This window comes from Notechis scutatus, chromosome 2 (assembly GCF_049901735.1).
Source record: "Notechis scutatus isolate UNSWTSFEM ecotype Mainland chromosome 2, rNotScu1.2, whole genome shotgun sequence".
Classification (NCBI taxonomy): domain Eukaryota; kingdom Metazoa; phylum Chordata; class Lepidosauria; order Squamata; family Elapidae; genus Notechis; species Notechis scutatus.
The window spans coordinates 254,019,215-254,036,781 of NC_142010.1; positions in this window are offsets into that span (position 1 = coordinate 254,019,215).

Consider the following 17,567-nt stretch of genomic DNA (forward strand, 5'->3'; position numbering starts at 1 on the left):
AAAACTTTGAGGCTTTTCTCCGCCTTTCCCTTTCTTTCTTCCCCCACCAAATCTTCCTACCCCCCTTCTTCTTCTAACCTCTGCCTTGCTGGGATCCCTTCTCTGTTGTGTTCCCTTTTTCTCTTGTTTGCTATCATTATATTTACTTTGCATCATATTTTTCTCTTTCTCAAATGTTTTTTTAAATCTTAAGTCCTTCATTTTCCTTGCTCTCTTCCTTCCTTCTTCCTTAGATAAGTTTTGGGATTCAATAAAGATGGCGTCTTCGTCTTTTCCTTGTTGTTGTTCTTCTGTTTCCATCTGTTCCATTGTCTGTTGGTAATTGACCAGCGCCATTTCTAGAAATAGAAAAGCTTTTTCCATACCATCTTTGCAGGCTGCTTTTGTTTGCTCATATTCATCCCTCAGGTCTTCAAAAGGGAAAACCATTATAAATAAATCTTTTCTTTTCTTTATTCCTCTTTCTTCTTACACCAACCAAATATTCGAGAGAAAGGTAAAACAATCCCAAAATCCACAATCCTCAATAAATCCAAGCAAGCCAAAATTCCCCCTTCCTCTTCCAGGGGTGGTATCAAACAAATAAAAAGAGAGTCCAAATCTATATTTTAAAGCCTTATTAAAATTATGTTTCTGTCCTCAAATCTTCAAGGCATCTCCTCCAACAAGATCCAAATTTATATATTTTCTTTATCCTCTCCCTTCCGGCTTAATTCCGTCGGGAGGAGAGTAAACTTTCCTTTCAGCACCTCAAAATAGCCGCTTTTTTTCTCTTGTGGAAAAAATCATTAAAAACCATCTTTTCCAGGAATTAAATTAGATAAATCTCAAAGCCCTGGGTCGACCAAGAAGAACTTTCACTTTCAATAACTTTCTCTTCTTCCTCCTGCGCATACTTGCCCGGCTGCCGACTTCTTTGTGGCGGCCATTACGGACCGCCGCTGCACCGTCCTGGTAAAGGGGGTTCTGCCGGCCAGGGAGGGGGTCTGCAACACCCCAGACCCTTCCTCCGGATCCCCTTACCTTCAGCTACCCCTGCAGGGCAGCCTTGCTCCGCACCCGTCCGGATCGGAGCCCCAAAGCGGCTAGCGCGGCGGGGATCGCGCAGCTTCGCGAATCCCTACCGCTCGCGAGCCGACAAACCGGAAAACCCTCTCACCCTATTCTTAAGAGGTCCTTAAAGGGGGAATAAGCGCACCAACATATAGATTTAAAGCCTGAGATATTTTAATTGGGGATTTTGCCTGAAATCTATAGTAAAGAAATAACATATTTGATTATTCATGTATTACCAGCAGTTAGAATTGTATTTACACAAAATTGGAAAAATGAGAAAATTCCAATGGAGGAGGGGGTGATTAAGAAAATAATGGAATGTGCAGAAATGAGTAGGTTAACATTGGCAATTAGAGAGAAAGAAGAAAGGGAGTATTATAAGATTTGGGATTTATTTTATGGATGGTTAGAAAGTAGAGTAAGAAACTAAAGGATACTGTAATAATGATATATTGTAATAGATCATTCTGAATAAGTTATAACATGAATATAATCTAGTAAAGTATAGTAGTCATCCTACACAAATCTTTTGATATATACTGCCCAATTAATCTATAGTATATTATAATTATATCTGCACTTTTTAGTAATGATTTACTTTATATACTGCATACTGTCTTAAATGTTAGACTAGAGGTATGTTATGGCAATTAATCGTCACATTTGTCTTAGTCTTATGTGATAAAAATCACATAATTTTGCAATGTTTTAAAACATACATCTTATATTAGTGGGATTTAAATTTTACATCCTGATTTTAATTCTGACTTTGACATTTATTAGAAATAGGTAAAGGTAAAGGTTCCCCTTGCACATATGTACTAGTCATTTCTGGCTCTAGGGGGCAGTGCTCATCTCCATTATAAAGCCAAAGAGCCAGCGCTGTCCGAAGATGTCTCCCTGGTCATGTGGCAGGCATGATTAAATGCTGAAGGCGCACGGAATGCTGTTATCTTCCCACCAAAGTGGTCCTTATTTTTCTACTTGCATTTTTACATGCTTTCGAACTGCTAGGTTGGCAGAAGCTGGGACAAATAACGGGAGTTCAGTCCGTTACGCCAGGGGTCCCCAACCACCAGTCCGCGGACGGTCCGGTCCATGAACAACTTCCTACCGGGCCGCTGGCTTGCTGGGCGCCGCCATCTTTTTCATGAAAAAGTGCTTCCGGTGAGCTTTTCCGGGTAGAAAGCCATTTTCATCTGGTGAGCTTTTCTGGGTAGGAAGCACGTTTCATCAAAAAGATGGCGGCGCCAGCGCTCGGTGAGCTTTTCCGGGTAGAAAGCCATTTCTACCTGGAAAAGCTCACCGAAGCATGGCGCCGCTTCATCTTTTTGATGAAAACGTGCTTCGGTGAGGTCACCGGAAGCACTTTTTCATCAAAAAGTTGGCGGCGCCCAGCTGATGCCGGCCTGGCCGCGGCGCCCAGCTGATGCCGGTACCGGGCCGCGGCGTCAAAAGGTTGGGGATCACTGCGTTACGCGGCACTAGGGATTTGAACCACCAAACTGCCGACCTTTCTGATTGACAAGCTCAATGTCTTAGCCACTGAGCCATATAGGCAAATGTAAATGTTGGTTTTTCTCTGTTCCTCATAATAATACTGGTTGGATTTCAGAATGTTTTCTATAGTTTATATTAAAATATGCACTTTTCCCTAAACATTTTTCCTTTGTAATATTTTGTTTGTAATATTTTTTCCTCAACATTGTTTTGCTGAATACGCATTTTTGCACAGACGTTTCCATTATATTCTTTTAGCATTCTGAAAGTTGAAAACAGGTGTGCATTTATGGTTGTGTGTGTATAGTGACAGATTGAAAATTGCTTTAAAAAGGTGAAATGACAGAAAATTTCTGCCCTAGTCCTAGCCATTCATTAGCATCCAAACCAAAATGCAGCATTCCACTTTTCTCAGATCTGTAGATGTTATTTTCAAGTAAAGATGGTGTTATTGCAATCATTGCTATTCCCTCCCCTCAGTATAGTATAACTTGAGTCTTGGTAATAGGTCCCCACTTCCTTTTTGGAAAAGCTGCCCATGTATTCTAAGGAAAGCAGAACTTCTTGCAGCTGTGAATTTAATAAATCCCCGAAGAGTGGCTCAGGTATCTGTTTAATATGCAGAAGACACTGGTGGACACATTGAAAGAAACCCCCTTCCCTCCTTTTAGCATGGGAGCAAAGAATACATTATAGTTTATAACGAAGGCGAATAAACATTTGCTTTTTCTGTAAATATAAGCAACCTGAGACAGAATTTATGGATGATGGCAAAAAATCTTAGCTGGTCCCAAGGGCAGCAGTGCTGCACTGAATGTAACACCTGGCCAGTCTCCTCAAAACCTGAACAAGAACAAGGCTTGGCTGCTAATGATCTTGAAGGCACTTTCCAGATGGCTGAAATACTCAACAAAAGCTTGTTGATGGTCTCAAGGTAAGAGTGAAGGTAAGAGTGAAGTGCTGCTGGCTCACAGTCTTTTTGCCTTTTACTATCGCAACTAAGTCCTCAAGTTCTTGTAAAAGTTGGTTGCATAAAGTAATTGGACACATCTGTCTGGTCAAGATATTTCCTTCTAATGGGTCCATTAGTTGCCTAACACGCTTCTTCAATTAGCTGGGTATTGTTCATTCCAAATGATTGTGGCTTTCAGGCAGAAAGAACCCTTTTAAATATTTCCTATTTCAGTGATGTGTTTCAAATATTTTTACCGCCAGTTCGGTGGGCGTGGCTCGGTGGGCATGCTTTGCAAGCAAGCACACACTTTGCACATGTGCACGAGCCAAATGCGCACTTTGCGCAGGCGCAGAGGCATTTTGACTTGGCTCCTGCAATCCTGTACTCTCCCTGACGCTTCAGCAGGCAATTGCTCTCTGCTGCTCATCGCCACTACCCAGAGGTGGTATTCAGCAGGTTCTGACCAGTTCTGGAGAACCGGTAGCGGATATTTTGAGTAGTTCTGAGAATCGGCAAATCCCACCTCTCACTGGAGATTTTACAGTATCCTTCCCCTGCCATGCCCACCAAGCCACGCCCACAGAACTGGTAGTGAAAAATTTTGAATCCCACCACTGCCGCTACTGGCTCGGCAGAACTGGGCTGAACAGGTAGAATACTACCACTGTCTTATTTCCAATAAATCTGAAAGATCTGAAACAACAACTTTGCAGATATTCAGTTTAACAGGAAACTAAAACTCTTCCCTGAAGAGAGTAGTGGTTTTCAAATTTGTCCCAAAGGTGCATTTATTTGAAATGCAACTGGACTGTCTGATTTATCTTTAAGTTTCGCTTCCTAAAGCAACTGAACTGAAGACGTTTCTTTGATGGCAAGCTAACCGTCTTGAAGAAAACTCAGAAAGACCAATTGCCCTTAAAATAGAAGCACTGTTGGATCAGTCATGACCTGGATAAATGATAACTTCCATAGACATTTTCAAATTTGATAAGTTTAAGGTGTATGGATTTTAACTCCCAGAAATCAGCAACCCAATACTCAGCTTTTACCCTCAACCACAACCCTACCTCAACCCATCCACCATCACCCAAGACTAGGCACGCACGCCCCCAACTACCTCAATTCCAACTACTGCCGGCCTTAAATGCAAACTACTCAATGCAAGAAGCCTCGTGAATACAATACCTGAATTTCTCTTCCTCCTAAATATGGCTAACTTCGACATTATATTTGTCTGTGAAACATGGCTCAATGCATCTCTCCCCGACTCCATTACCACAGTAAGAGACTATCATGTTTACAGATCAGATCGTGAAAATCGTCGAGGAGGTGGTGTTGCTATATTCTATAAAAATCCTTACATCTAAAAATATCCAAGTTACCCAGGAGCTTGCCCTTCCTGAAACCATCATCTGTGAACTATCCTCAAATATCACAATTCGATTCTTACTATGTTACAGAGCACCTGATTATGACATCGAACATGTAAACAAGCTAAATACATTACTAACATGGGCTGCATCCTGCCCATACCCTTTATCCTTCTTGGTGATTTCAATCTACCTCATATTGACTGGACCCTAAATGATTGTACAACTGAAATCATACACACAACCTTCTACAATGCTATTACAAATCTGGGACTGGAACAACTAGTAATCAACAACACTAGACTAAACAACTGCCTCGATCTCATCTTCTGCAACAGTTTGAACCTAATTTACGGAATACAAACTAAAGAACCCTTTTCCAGTAGTGACCACAATATGATTGACTTTTGTCTCAACATACATCCACACAAAAATCACCACAATGATGTAATCCCCTATTGTAACTTCAAAAAGGCAACTATGATCTTATAGACAACGATCTCTCATCCCTTGATTGGCAATCTCTATTCACTGGATGCAATACCGTTGAAGACCATTACAACATATTTTTACTTGAAGTCAAAAGAGTCATCAAACTATATGTTCCAACAACAACTCCCAAAACAAAACAAAAAGCAGATTACCCATATCAATAAGGAAACTTCAATCCAAAAAGAGATCACTCTGGCGGAAAAACAAATCTGGTCACGTTGCCAATTTCAAAACCGATACAAAAATTTATGCCACCAGATAAAGACTGAATGCACCAATTATCACATTAAACAAGAGGAAAACCTTCTAAGCACCAATTCCACCCGAGCTTTTTACAATTTTGTAAACAACAAACTAAAAGACTCAAGGTCCATCCCTCCTTGATAGGACCTGATGGTAAAGACTGCAACGACGACACCATTAAAGCCAACATCTTTAACACATTCTTCGGCTCAGTATTTGTAAACAGCAATGGATCATGCCCAGTATTTCCTAGCCGTACCACAGATAACAACAATGATCTAATACATATCGATTTCACAGAAGACAATGTCGAAAAATCACTACGCAATCTAAAACCATCTCTATCTATTGGACTGGATGGAATATGTGCCTACTTCTTAAGAAAGCTATCCACTGCCATAGCCAAACCTCTAAGCATAATCTTTGAAAAATCTTTCAGGACCAGCTCCTTGCCTAACCTATGGTCACAAGCCACAGTCATCCCCATCTTCAAAAAGGGAGACCCAAGCCTAGTTGAAAATTACAGGCCAATCTCCTTATGCTGCGTCACCTGTAAAGTCATGGAATCAATTATTAACCAATCCATCATCCTCCACTTAGAGACAAACAACCTACTCTCCAATAAACAATTTGGTTTCAGAAAAAACTATCCTGTAATCTGCAACTCTTACACTGCAAAAACATATGGACGACACAACTCGACCAGGGCAAAGCAATAGACGCAATCTACATAGACTTCTGTAAAGCCTTTGATTCAGTGGTACACGACAAACTACTCCTAAAAATAAAATCCTATGGTATCTCTGGACAACTGAATAACTGGATAGAAGCATTCCTGTCAAACAGACAACAAATGGTCAAAATCGGGAGCGTCCTATCAAATCCAGTACCTGTCAATAGTGGTGTCCCCCAGGGCAGTGTTCTAGGACCAACTCTCTTCATACTCTACATAAACGACCTCTGTGATCATATTAAGAGCAATTGCGTTCTCTTCGCTGATGATGTAAAGCTGTTCAATACCACAGACAATACTGCTACCCTACAAAAAGATCTTGACTATGTATCTGAATGGTCAAACAAATGGCAACTTCAAATCTCAACAAATAAATGCTCTGTCTTACATATTGGCAAAAAAATCAGAAAATAAAATACAAGCTGAATAGTCAAGATCTTGTTGATGACCCAAGCTCTGTAAAGGACCTTGGAATACTCACCTCTAATGATCTAAGTGCTAGAGCCCACTGCAACTACATAGCCAAAAAGGCATTAAGAGTTGTTAACCTAATCCTACGTAGTTTTTCTCTGGTAATATCACACTACTAACCAGAGCATACAAAACATTTGCTAGACCAATACTCGAATACAGTTCATCAGTCTGGAACCCTCATTACGTATCTGATATTAGCACAATTGAGAAAGTCCAGAAATATTTCACAAGAAGAGTTCTCCACTCTTCTACTCGTTGTAGAATACCTTATGCCACCAGACTTGAAATTCTAAAACTAGAAAACCTTGAATTACGCCGCCTTCGGTCTGACTTAAGCATGGTATATAAAATCATACATTGCAATGTCCTACCTGTCAATGAATACATCAGCTTCAACCATAACAACACAAGAGCACACAATAGATACAAACTCAAAGTAAACCGCACCAAACTTGATTGCAGGAAATACGACTTCAGCAATAGAGTGGTCAATGTCTGGAATACTCTACCCGACTCTGTAGTCTCTTCCCCAAACCCCAAAACCTTTAACCTTAGACTGTCTACTATTGACCTCACCCCTTTCCTAAGAGGTCTGTAGGGGGCGTGCATAAGCGCACCATTGTGCCTACCGTCCCTGTCCTATTGTTTCTCTTATTCTTTTATTTTTCTTATATGTACCCATTTCATGTATTCACAACTATGTATACACTTATACTTATTATCCTGTAAACAATTGGCAAATCAAATAAATAAATAAATAAATAAAATTTGTCAGCTAGCAGGAAATCTAAGAATTAAAGTCTATACATCTGAAAGTTGTCATGTCTGAAAAACATTTGATATAATAATGCTGCAGCTTAATAATAGGTGTTATCTCATTCTGCTAATGTTTCTTGTTCTAAAATGCTAGGGAGAAGTAAGCTGATTGAGATAAACAGAGATAAAAGGAAAATAGCATTTTTTCTTTTTTTGTTTTTCCAGGGGATCTCTTTCAGATTATCTTCTGTTTAGAGGGAGCTTTGGTATTCTTTTAAGGCCGATGACTTTCCATGGGGAAGTATAAGGTGTAGCCAGACTATGATAGCAACTTATTAGCAATAGACATAGCCAGTGGTGGGATTCAAATAATTTAACAGCCGGTTCTCTGCCCTAATGATTTCTTCCAACCATCAGTTCACTAAACTGCTCAGAAAGTTAACAACCAGTTCTCCTGAAATGGTGCAAACTGACTGAATCCCACCACTGGACGTAGCATTTAGACTTATAAACCCCTTGATGGTGTTTTATAGCCCTCTCTAAGCAGTTTCCAGAGTCATCATGTTGTCTCCAACAATCTGGGTCCTCATTTTACCCACCTCAGAAGGATGGAAGTCTGAGTCAATGTTGAGCTGATGAGAAATGAACTGAAGGCAGCTGGCAGGCAGCAGAAATAGCCTGCAGTACTGCATTCTAACCACTACGCCATCATGGATCATAATGGTTCTAATGTTTGTGTTGAAAGCTGAAGAAGGAAAGTATGTCTGCATACACATAAATACCCATGTTTCCCCAAAAAGAAGACCGGGTTTTATATTAAGTTTTGCTCCAAAAGATATTATTTTCAGGTGATGTCTTATTTTCAGGGAAATATGGTACTAAATGCGTCCATCTGGCTGACAATCTTAACTGGGGCTTAAGATTTTGGGTCTTATATTACAAGCATCCTGAAAAATCATGCTAGGGCTTATTTTCCAGTTGGGTCTTATTTTGGGGACAACATGGGTATATGAAATAAAGATTGTTATATAGTTGGTTATAATTGTTTTAAATATTCTAGAATAAATGTGATTATATTACTACCACATGATGGCACTTTTCTTCTGTGTATGTTTCTTCTAAGCATCATAATGCTGGCCACAATAGATCTTCCAACAACTCACCCCACAGCAGAATGATTTTGAATTCATTACAAGGTGTTAAAATAAATCCCCTTCCCCCTAAAAAGTAATATTCCAAGAAATCTTTGCTTGTTTAATATTAGGAAATGCTATGGCAATAAGCACTCTGCAAGCATAATGATCTGGCCATGCTAAATAACTGACTAATATACACCATATGCTAAAATGTTTGACTTCATCTTAAGCAATTCTTAATTATGTTTATATATAACCAAACTACAGATTTTGTTTTATTCTAATTTCAGCAGTAAATAAAAGTTTTTTTTTCCATTTGATGAAAACAAAAGAGTCCCCCTCCCTTTGTTTTATGAAAATGAAATACAAGCAAGGAAGGTGATGTTTTGGCAAACCAGGGAAAGCAATATACTTGTAATTACCTGCATTTATTATTAGCAAGGTGTTGCAATAAAAAAATTAGTGCATTATTGATTTCTTCACTCTCTGCATTCTATTTTTTGGAATCGTATCTCCTATCAAATAAATCAGAGAAAAGGCCAAAATTAACTTAGCAGATAAATTCTCTTGGGGCAAACATAGCTGGGTCTTAATAAAGGAAACTGCTTCCAGCTACACAACAGGTACTTGCAGGGCCCTCCTACAAAATCTTGATCCTTTCATCACAATGATAGGTTGTCATGTTGCAAGCTCTGCCTTTCTGAACTTGCATGCAACATCACAACGTACACACAAATTAGCCAGGCTTACATTGCAGTGGTGCAATTAAGCCAGAACTCCCAAGTAGATAGAAGTAACACGACCACATGAGCTAATTCTGCTTTATCGTAAAGCTACATTAACAGAACCTTGCAAATCTGAAAGTACAAACTTCCTGCCACCTCTTTTTACTGTCTGATAACTTAGAATGGATCCTTTCTAAGTTTCTTTCTCTGCTGGTTCCTCCTCCTTTTATCTAATTGTTGTCCAAGCAGTATCTTTTTCCTCTTCTCTTCCAAAGTCATTCTCATTTTCCATTAAAAACACTCCATTAACAACACTGAAGTCTGCTTCCCCCTCTTTGCACCCCTGAGAGTATCACTGGATATACAGGTAGTCCTCAAGTTATGACCACAATTGAGCCCAAACTGTCTGTTACTAAGTGAGACATTTGTTAAATGAGCTTTGCCCCATTTTACAAACTTTCTTGCCATAGTTGTTAAGCAAATCACCGCAATTGTTAAGCTAGTAATAGCAATGTCAGTGTTCCAACTAACAACCTCCAAACCAATAAACTCCGAGACAGGCACTTTCTCAAAGTTCTGTTTTTTTGAGTTGTCATGTTGGCACATCTGGGAAAAACCCAAATCTGAGAGTTCTGAGTTTTCCCTTCCCAAAAGAAATTCAAAGATCCATCCCCTGCACCCACCAGGACATCACATGGCCCAATCAAATCTTCGTCCAAATTGGAGACATTCCTCCAAGCCTGACAAGCAATAACAATAGCACTTAGACTTATATACCACTTCACGATGCTTTACAGCCCTCTCTAAGCAGTTTACAGAGTCAGCAAGTTGCCCCCCCCCAAATCTGGGTCCTCATTTTATCCACCTCGGAAGGATGGAAGGCTGAGTCAACCTTGAGCTGGTGAGACTCGAACTGCCAAACTGCAGGCAGCCAGCAGAAGTAGCCCCCAGTACTGCACTCTAACCGCTGCACCACCATGGCTCATAATACAGTAATAGAGTTGTAAAGAAAATATGGCTTTCCCACTGACTTTGCTTGTCAGAAGGTTGCAAAAAGTGATCACATTACCTTGGGACACAGCAACCGTCATAAGTATGAACCAATTGCCAAACCCCTGAACTTTGATCACATGATCATGGGAATGCTGCAAAAATTGTAACTTTGAAAAACAGTCTTAAGTCCCTTTTTTCCCGTGCTGTTGCAACTTTGAATGATCACTACATGTACTGTTGTTAGTCAAGGATTACCTCTATGCCAGGGGTGTCAAACTGACGGCCCATGGGCCAGATTCGTCACACACAGGCCATGTCCACCTGAGCTCTGTGAATGGGGAAAACATCATGAAATGTCACGTGACGGCAACATGACACCGCAAGTTTGACACCAGTGCTCTATGCTTTAAGTATATGATCTGTAGATGGTATCATTATCATTCCTTGGAGTTCTGCTTAACCCCAGGTGATTACAAGGATGTATTTGTATAGTTTTCTTGACATCAGTATGGAAGTGGTCTACCATTGTCTTCTTCCAGCATGGTTCTTCCACCTCCCAATTTAGTCTAGAGTCCTGGGATAACTAGTGTTAACCCATCCTAGCTTTCTAAGATGAGCAAGAGGCAGATAAACCCTTCCAACTGTTCTGATCTAGGCTTCCCAAAATCATGAAACTAACTCCTTGTCCTGACAAAACCCTTTTTATTTGGCTAATGTGAATTCCTATCATTCACATCCAGCAAAGTCCCAGCAAACCGTCTTTCAAGGGTGAATTACAACTACAAACCTTATCAGGCTTGAAGAGTTGTCAGGCCGATAGCTTCCAAGCACAACGCTTTACAAGGAAATACTTGGCAAGGAGTCTCTGTGAGTCAGGAGCAAATCTTCACACTAATTAAACTAACTGTTTCCTGGAAAACCCCACTCCCCTTTTGCTCCTCTTTATTCCCTGTGGGAAGGGTCATTCAGCATCCACCTGTGCCTTTACTCCCAAGTCGACCCTTGTTCCTTAACTGTTCCCTTCTCCTCGCAGCTCTGTGCATGGATACATCAGGAACAGGCTCCAGCTGTTCTTCTGCCCCATTGATCTCTGACTCCAAAGGCAGCTGAAAACTGTTGGACAGCCCTGGCCCCATCTCTGCCTCCAATGCAGAGCACTCATCAGAGCCTTCCCCAGACTCCAGGACTGGCCCATGTTCCTCCCCAACTTTCTCACTGTCTGAATCAGCCACCAGCTCTGCTGGCCACTGGTGGGTCACAACACCAACTGTCATAATTGGTACTTTATTCATACATATCTGCATTGTTCTCCCACCTCCCCCAACTAAAGAAAATGGTTTATACAATGCAAAACCTTTCATAAAACAAATTGGAACTAAAAATAGAATGCATAATTCACAATTAACACTTCAATTGAAAATCCAACAATTAAAATAAGAAACCCAGAAATTCATTTCTGCATAACCTGCTTCAGAAAAAAAATGTTTACAGGTGATGTAACTACTGTAATGGAGAAAATGCCCTTCCTTCCTTCCTTCCTTCCTTCCTTCCTTCCTTCCTTCCTTCCTTCCTTCCTTCCTTCCTTCCTTCCTTCCTTCCTTCCTTCCTTCCTTTCTTTTCAATGAATGTAATTAAAAAGAGTTTGATTCCACAATTTCTTACAAGGTAGAAGTGGATTTTTATAAAATTGTAGGTGAATGTGCTCTTCTTGCATTATTGAATTATATGATATACAATAAATATCTATGAATGTTGTTTTGTTCGATTATACAATCTCTCCAGCAAAGCATTTTCCCCAGAGAAAGTATGAAGAAAAACATATTAAAAATGCGAAAGAAGAAAACACTGATGAAGTTACTTGGTTTGGTAATGAACAACTTGCAAGCAAACAACCAAACTCAGAGAGCACCAAGGACTCCCAAAAAAGTTCCTATTTTTTTTCTTTATGAGGAAATGATGGCTAGAGGCTTCAAAATGATGGCCAGAAAAAGACTACATAGAGAGAAACTTGCTTATCCCTCCTAACAAAACAAACTCAAAAACATCAGTAAGAAAAGCAAGATTGAAATTCTCAGGCATGTTGGGAATAAGGTAGAAAAACAGAAAATTCTTTCAAGAGGAAAATAATAGCTTCCTAAAGTTGGACACAGATTCTTTTAATCTCAAATTAAGCATTGTTTGAAAGTAGAGTAGTTAGGGTTCAATCACACTTCTTAGGCAAGTATCATGGTTGTTCTTTATCTAGCTGGAAGTATCAGAGTTTGATGGGTCTTCATACTTATGTCACATCTGTGTATTTTTGACAAGTCTGGTTGACCAATTCCCAACGCTTTATTAAGTTTTATCATGTATTTCTACCATACAGGGCACAAAAATTTCTATATACTGTGAAAACATCTCCTTTCCTTTTCTGTTTTGCAAATGTTTTACTCCAACAGAGCATTCTTGGATTAGGAACGATGGCTATGTGTTCAAATGAAGAGTGCTTCTGGAGAGTAGATAGAACAGGAGTGTCAAACTTGCATCATCACATTGTCATCACGTGATGTATCACAACTTTTTCCCCCTTTGCTAAACCAGGGGTGGGCATGGCCGGTGCATGATGCAACCGACCCATGGGCCACGAGTTTGGCACCCCTGAGCTAGAAACTACCACTCAAAAGAGTGGTAGAGCAGAGCAATTATGTTTTCTAATGCTTAGTGGATTTTCATTGATTAGGGAAAAAATAAGGGGTGGTGGTGGAATGAAACAGTGAGTATCTATGGAGTTTCTCAAGTCATCCAGTTCAGGATTGTCCCAAAAGTGCTTTTTCAAGAGGCAACTGGACTTTTGGTTTTTGCTTTGAAGATATTTGAAGACACCCAAGAAGCTTCTTCAACTCTGACTGTATGATGGGAAATGGAAGGGTTTATATTCCTTGCAGACAGCTGGTCATTTGCATTATTTTAGCAAGTCATTAAGGCCATCTGAAGGTTTATCTGTGTGGTCAGGGTCACTTGAGTGGTGCAAATAGGTGTGGAGCCTTTTTGGAACTGTTGAATAGACTGTGTTGTAGACTGGAGATAGATGATGTCATATCCTTACTCCTCTGTTGAGAGAGGACTGCTCAATTTTGTCATAGATGGCCTCTTTGACCCCTCTTTCAAACCAGTGGTTCTCTCTGTCCAAAATGTGGATTTTCTGACTTCAATGCAGATAGACCTTCTTTTAAATGGGGAGTCTAGTCCTTATGGGTTTGTTCTCCTATATTGTGCTCTGCATTTATGATACAACACCATCTCTTTCTATGCTACAACACAGTCCTTTCAACAGTTCCAGACGTCTTCACATCCATTTGCATTAGTCAGGTGACCCTGATCACATATAAACCTTCAGGAGGCATTAACAATTTGCTAAAAGAATGCAAATGACCAGCAGTCTACAAGGAGTATAAATCTCTCCATTCCCCACCCTACAGTCAGAGCTGAAGAAGCTTCTTGGATGAGAAGTGAAATGTCAAGAAAGAAAAAACAAGAAAGCCCAGTTGCCTCTTGAAAAAGCAACCTTGGGATAAGAAACAGTGAGAAACACAGAGAAGATTACACATGGAGGTCCATAATAGTGTCAGGACCATAACATACTATGAATTGGGGAGGAGGGGCATACAAGATAAAAAAATTTCCCTATTCCAAAGGGGTGGGGGGAGAGAATATGATCTCTAGCTAAATGTAATTACAATTTTCAACTTAGGAATGTGCCTGTACCTATTATATTCATCTGTAATTGGAAGCCAGGCATCAGTTGTTAACTTGTAAACTCCTGTAGTCTTTAAATTAGAAATTCTGTCCTGCATAGAACAGCAGGAACATATTAAGGTGCTCTTTGTACTTGTGGCATACTTTGTACTTACTGGCCAAAATGTGACCAAAGTGATTAGTTATATGTCCATATTATTAACAAGGAATTTACATATGGCATGGATGCAGTTAGATGCAACTTAGTTAGATTAGCTTTTTAAAAAGTGTTATGTGAATATCTTAATCAAAGCACAGTGAGTAGGTGGAAACAATCAAAATCCATCTGGTGATGATCTCAACTTATAGAAAATTACAATTTGAAACCTAAGGAGAAAATTGTAAAGAATATGTATTAACAAAAGGAAGGGAGGGAGGGAAGAAGGAAGGAAGGAAGGAAGGAAGGAAGGAAGGAAGGAAGGAAGGAAGGAAGGAAGGAAGGGAAAGAGTTGCTGTTTTGTGAAACTAAAACAAAGAGAAATCTGAATGGAGGTGCTCTGCTTATAGAGTAGAGGTGAATAGAGAAATAAAGATGGAAGTTTAATTATGAATAGAAAGACAAATGTGTGCTGGAAAGAATGAATTGCTATCATGTAGGTTGCTTTGGGTGTAATGGAAATTACAGGTTGTTGATAGTTGTTTGTAATATTCCAGTGAAAGGTGATCATGAAGAATTATGGGTAAAGTTGAACTAAAATTGTGATTATGTGTATATGTAGCAAAAAAGCTTTATTATTTTATTAGCTGACATGGATAGTTGGGTGGGAATGAGACGAGAATGTACTAAAACAGTTTGGGCCACTTGAGAATGGCAGACATTTGGTGACCAGATACTTTTTAAAAAGGCTGTTCTTTAACCATAAATCCAGGTTAAAATTCTTAGAAATTCCTTGATTTGATTCCCGATGTCAAACCTGTTTCCATTTATTCTGCACAAAATTTCTTCTATTTGCTCTATGTAGAAACCAGAAAGGCATTGCTGGTAGATTACTTGTTCAAGTTTAAGATGATGTAGATATAGGGAAAAGTAGACCTTTGAGTTTCTTGAACCACCTGGATTATATATTGGTCTGGGGTTTATTGTTGCTTTCAACAATAGATAGTTGCTTTCAACAATCTGTCAGGATTCCAGCAGTTGCCCTAATTAAATCATGAGCCTCGAGCCAAGCTTCAAAAGCTTCAAATAATTTATTAGGAGCAAACACGTCTGCATGACCTGTATGAAACCAATTCTGGGACATGTAATTTACACAATTTACTAGCACCCTGCTTTCCCCCCACCCCTCTGGGTGTATCATAATTCATATTCTCCAATGAAACACATTCATAGCTGCGAGTCATCAATCACTTTCTCCCATTAGGAATTTTCATGGGCAGAAATTCCGGTAGCTTAGTTACAATCTTTGCAAGATAAGAACCATGAGGCAGAAAAAAATTCAAACACAATAGAAATAATTAAATCACAACAGTAGCTGTTGCTTGTTAAACTAATTATCAGAACAAATAGACACAGGAACTTGCCAGATTTCTCAACCTAGTTTCTTTTCAGGAACAGATTAACCTTTTTCCTTCCAAACAAAGCTGAATAGGGAAAATTATCCCATCAATAAACACAGGATTAAATGTCACCAAGGACAGAATTAAACTTCACCAAAAACCAGTTTTAGACCAAAACTCAGATAGGTTATGTAAATAGTCACATGTGTTCTTCACAGAAATGCTCCAGTGATGGATTAAACCAAACATCCAGGATATTGATATGGGATCAATAGCCAAATCTGTAGAGTCAGATCATTTCCAATGGAGGATCTATTAAAAGACAAAACCACCAAAACAGATCAACATGACACCACTGGTTGTTGCCTACAGTTCATTCCTAGGCTTAAACCACTCGTATGCACTTTATTTGTATATTTATTTATATCCCACTGTTAATATTTTTATAAATCGCTCAAAGTAGCAAACATATCTAATATCCTTTTCACTTCCTATTTTCCTACAACAACAACCCTATGAGCAGGGGTGGGATTCTACTGTTCACACCTATTCACTAGAACCGGTTGTTAACTTTCTAAGCAGTTCAAAGAACCCGTTGTTAGAAGAAATCTCCTTTTGGTTTTTTTGTTGTTGTTCACTTTACTGGCCTAATCCTGCAGGGAAGGCATTCCTTACATTCTGGTATTGTTACAAAAACTGTGTTAGCTCTCTGTTGACACCTATTACAGCAAGGCTTCTTGGCAGAACTAGACTTCCTGTCTCCAGAGTTTTTTCTCTCTCTCCTTTGCTATTACTTTGCTTGTGTGGAACCCAAAATTGACAAATGTGTAGCCATTTCACTTGGAAACCTGACAGCTTGACTTTCTTAAAGGGGAAAGGTTGTTTTAAGATTTTTATACTGCTGTTGGGAGGAAATACCCTGTTGGTTAGCACTTTGAAGAAATAATTGAATAATAAAGCAAAGCTGCTGGAAATAAGCTTTTAATGACAAGGAACTAAGATGAGTGACATCCAGCAAGGCTTCTTGGTTAGCTAGAAAGATTGACATTCAAAGGTGAGTTTTCATACCCTTTCTGAGTTTTAAGACATAAGACATAAGAATTTATTTGTCATTACACTCGCAAGCGGGTGCAACGAAATGAGGTGCTCTTCCACAAAGTAAAAACTGGACAAACACCACTAAAAAGAAAAAATTAAACTAAACACAACCAACCATACAATCATCTCTATGCAATTTAAAAATGTAAATACCCCATTACTCTCAGCCATTTAATTCCACAAAAATCTTATGACCCTGCATTCAAACTCAAAACTGCACTTGGATAAAAACTGTTCTTAAATCTGGTCGTCCTTGTTCTTAATACCCTAAATCTCCTTCTCGATGGTAATAGTTCAAAGAGCTGATGTCCCGGATGAGAGGAGTCATTCAATATATTAAGTATCTTCCTCTTACGTCTATTCCTATACAGTTCTTCCAAAGAGGGAGTGAGCAGCCAATGATGTTTTGGGCCGTCTTGATCACCCTCTGAATTGCCTTTTTCTCTGCCACTGTGCAGCTCGAGAACCATACACAGAGACAGTAGGATAATATACTCTCAATTGAACTCCGATAGAAGGTAGTCAGTAGACTCTCAGCCAGTTGTTGTTTCCTAAGAATCCTTAGTAAATACAACTGTTGTTGTGCCTTCTTAATTAAAGCAGCGGTGTTTGCACTCCAGGTCAGGTTATTTGTAATGATGGTCCCGAGAAACTTACATTCAACCACCTGTTCCACATGAACTCCCTCTATATACAGTGGCTGAATGTCTGCTCTTTTTTTCCTATAGTCCACTATAACCTCCTTGGTCTTCTTGGTCTTAATAT